Here is a 4,170-nt window from a genome sequence, read left to right on the forward strand (position 1 = left end):
AGAGTGACCTTCTTAGATCTTCTTACAGTTTTTGTTTTGAAATCTATTTTTTCTGATATAAATATAGCTATTCCTGTTCTTTTCTTGTTTCCATTGGCATGGAGTATCTCTTTCCATCCCTTTATTTTAGTCTGTGTATCTTCATAGGTGAAGTGTGTTTCTTGTAGGCAACAGATCATTGGGCCTTGTTTTCTTATGCTTTCAGCCACTGTGTTTTTTGATTGCAGAATTTAGATCATTTGCGTCACATCAGTGCTCAAAAAGTTTTGGATTTTGGAGCATTGTGTATATCAGATTTTTGAATTAGGGAAATTCAACCTGTAGCAGCAAGAGTTTAACATTCCACTCTTTCCTGGAGAATCCAAGTCACTTTGACATAGAGAACGAGTCTTGATTTACGCCCCAGATGGCAGAACTTCAGGTAAGAGACACAGTGTTCACATCCATCATAACTTTGTTACTTATAAGGAAAAAGAACCTTGGGTTCACTTTGTAATCCAATCCTGAAGTCAGCCCCTTTACATACAGCTCTCCTTTGCTCTAAGCCTGTCAAAACACCACTTCATTTAAATTTCATCTCAATTCCATTTTATTTAAAGTATTACAAAAACTCTGTATTTTCCTTGGGTGAGATGCCCTAGGATTTATCTGGCGTGTGGTTTTCCTCATTGCAATGGGTCAGTAAACGTGAATTTGTCAGATGACAGGTTTGTTCTTACAGTCTGTGGCTGATCCAGCTGGAACACTGCCAATTCTTGAGACTTATTTGAATAAAAATAATTAAAAATGGATCAAGATGAGAGCTATGGCAGAGCTTGCTAGTAGAATAGAACGTGTGTATATATATATATATATATATGTATATATATATATATATATATGCTTTGGGGCTTTATTTTCAAGTTCTGATAAGTTCTTTATTTTCAAGTTCTGATAAGGTGTTATTATATAAATAAGTTATAGATCTGGAATTTCTTTTTGGGATTTAAAGTCAGAATTTAAAAGTTGCTTGTACTCATTTGTGGTATTGTTTGCAGTACTAGTTAATATGATACAGATGCAGATAGATAACAGTGATTCATTAGGTAGAAACTCATAGGAAAAACTCTTCTAAATGGGGAAACTCATTCCTTTTCCAACACAATGAAAACTACTGAGATTGATAAACAGAGAAACTTGTAGTGAGAAAATAAGGTATTATACTTTGTTTCAGTGAGAGCAACATGCATTAAATTGTAAAGCCAAATTTTAAAAGTGTGAAAAAGTAACAATAAGACGTTATTCTACTATTTTTTCATGAACCTCCAAAGTTAAATGTTATGGAATATTCTCTCCTGCCAGTCTTTGACATTAGTGTTTTTTTTCCTGAGAGTTAGTAGAGGTGCTTTCTGCCTCCTTATCTTTCATGATAGAGCGACGAAACATTGGGGATATGATTTATCTGGTGCCTTTTCCCATCTCCCTTGCGTGCTTTTGTGGATCCCTTGCCACCGTGTGCTTTTTCAGTGCTGCCTTGTGTTTATTGCCATCATGAATAGTTGTTACATCATTCGTGATAATTATTCTTCAAAGATTAATCATGGATTGCTTAGCCACTCTTAAATATATTGGAATCATCCTATGACTTGAGGCTGACTGGACTGGACAGATTGGATATTTACACATTGAATGGTAATAATGCTCCAAAATAAAAAAGCAACGGATAAAGGACTTTTTGTTTTGTTTGTCTGCAATGTATTTCTTATTCTCAGTCCTCTGTATATGACCAGTGATTTGGCTTCAAGGATGTTTATTTAGCACTTAATTTAGTTAGAAGGAAGATACAGAGATATAGTTCCTTCCTTCAAGGAACTTGTTATCCAGTATGAAAACTAGAGTGTTTATGTAAGTCACAGCCTAACTACGGAGAATCACCCATTGAACAGAGTGTGTGTGCATATGTAGGTGGTGGTGCTGGCAGTAAGGAACGGTGATGGCTGTGCCTAGAAAGACTTAATTCCTGGGTCACTGAAGATCCGCCTTTGACTGTTTACTCTGAAATACTCTGGTCTGGGAATATCTAGGTAGGATGCTATGTGAAAGGACACACATAGTGCAGAGTGGCTGATATATCCTAACTTATACTTGGTGGGTTCCATAGAGGCTGTGAATTCCATTTCCCTTGGGATGGTTAAGGAAGTAAAACTTCAGATGAGCCTTCAAGACTGGCTAGGATTTTGCTAGTAGAATAAGAGAACGGAGGGTATTCCACATGAGGATAGATAAAAGCAAAGGTAGTATGGAAGTACTAGGCCTGTTTGGGAAGTCGTAGTTTCATTTGTCTAGAGCGGTATGCTCTCTGTGGGCATGGTGGGATATAAGAAGTGGAAAACTGATGATAAGTTTATGGAGAGCCTTAAATACTAGCCCAAAGCAGCCAACTGCAGTGGCTCACACCTGTAATCCCAGCACTTTGGGAGGCCGAGGTGGGCAGATCACCTGAGGTCAGGAGTTCAAGACCAGCCCGGCTTGGTGGCACGCACCTGTGTTCCCAGCTACTTGAGAGACTGAGGCAGGAGAATCGCTCGAACCCGGGAGACGGAGGTTGCAGTGAGCCAAGATCACGCCACTGCACTCTAGCCTGGGTGACAGAGCAAAACTCCATCTCAAAAAAAATAAAAATAAAAATAAAACTAGCTCAAAGGTTTAAATTTTACCATGTAGACAGTGGGATTTTGTTTGTTTTTACAGGTTAGTAATATGATCAGAGTATAACTGTAAGAAGATTCAGTGTACACAGGCAGATGGGAGAGAGACCCTGCTGGTAAGAAGACATATTACTGTTATGACAGCCATACTTGAGTTACAGGCAGAGGGAAGGAATGGGTGACTGCATGAGATTTTAGGGTGGATAAGACTTTAGACATGATTGATAAATTTACAAGGGATAAGGGAGAGGTACAATATATGTCAAAATTGAGTTTATGGGAAGAATAGTTTTGTTGTATTGTTTTGATTTTAGGAACTCATTTTCGTGAGTTTTATACAGCTATGGTTTATGCCTATGTAACCTCAAGAATAGATCAGGAGCTGCTAAAAAAAATGTCTTTAAATCAGGTCTGGTGAGAGAACAGAAAGTTGAGAGATTAAAAATGTCCAAAATTAGAACTATTTTATTTAACTTTTTTTCTTTTTGGGGATTTTTTTTCTTTTCTTTTCTTTTAGAGACAGGATCTCACCCTGTCACCCAGGCTGGAGTATAGTGATGTGATTATAGCTCACTGCAGCCCCAACTCCTGGGCTCAAGCAATCCTCCTGCCTCAGCCTCACTACTAGCTGGGATTAACAGGTGTGCACTACCCCCCAGGCTAATTTTTTAGGTTTTTTTTTTTTTTTTTTTTGCTTAGGATAGCTTTGGCTATTTTGGGTCTTTTGTGGGTGCATAAAAATTTTAGGGTAGTTTTTTCATTTTTGTGAAGACCGTCATTCATATTTTGCTAGGAATTGCATTAAATCCTTAGATTGTGTTGGGAAGTATGGACATTTTAACAATATTGATTCTTCCAGTCCATGAACATGGAATATCTTTCCGTTTTTTGTGTGTGGCTTCTTCAATTTCTTATATTAGTGTTTTATGTTTTCATTATAGAGATCTTTCCTTTCTTTGGTTAATTCCTAGGTATTTTATTTTATTTGTAGCTATTGTAAATGGAATTTCTTTCTTGTTTTCTTTTTCAGATTGTTCACTTTTGTTATTCGAAAGTGATACTTTTTTTTGTATATTTATTTTGTATCCTGCAGCTCTACTGAATTTGTCAGTTTAGTAGTTTTTTGGTGGAGTCTTCAGATTTTTCCAAATGTAAGATCATATAGTCTGCAAACAAGGATAATTTGACTGCTTTCTTTCCAATTTGGATCCCCGTTTATTTCTTGCTCTTGTCTGAATGCTCTACAAAAAATTTAATATATAAATATATGTAATATATATTATATGTGTAAAAGGGGTTAATTCAGCAAGAGGATCTATATATAGACAGACAGATGTGTGTGTGTATATATAAATATATATTATATATATAGAGAGAGGAGATATATATATAGAGAGAGAGTGACCTTCTTAGATCTTCTTACAGTTTTTGTTTTGAAATCTATTTTTTCTGATATAAATATAGCTATTCCTGTTCTTTTCTT

General features: G+C 36.2%; 1 protein-coding gene across 2 annotated transcripts in view; it reads left to right on the plus strand.

The window, feature by feature from the left end:
* Positions 1-4,170, plus strand: part of MAP4K3 (mitogen-activated protein kinase kinase kinase kinase 3) — a 135,279-nt gene that overhangs the window by 6,486 nt on the left and 124,623 nt on the right. The gene's annotated exons all lie outside the window — the stretch shown is intronic.

This window comes from Mandrillus leucophaeus, unplaced genomic scaffold (assembly GCF_000951045.1).
Source record: "Mandrillus leucophaeus isolate KB7577 unplaced genomic scaffold, Mleu.le_1.0 Scaffold974, whole genome shotgun sequence".
NCBI lineage: Eukaryota > Metazoa > Chordata > Mammalia > Primates > Cercopithecidae > Mandrillus > Mandrillus leucophaeus.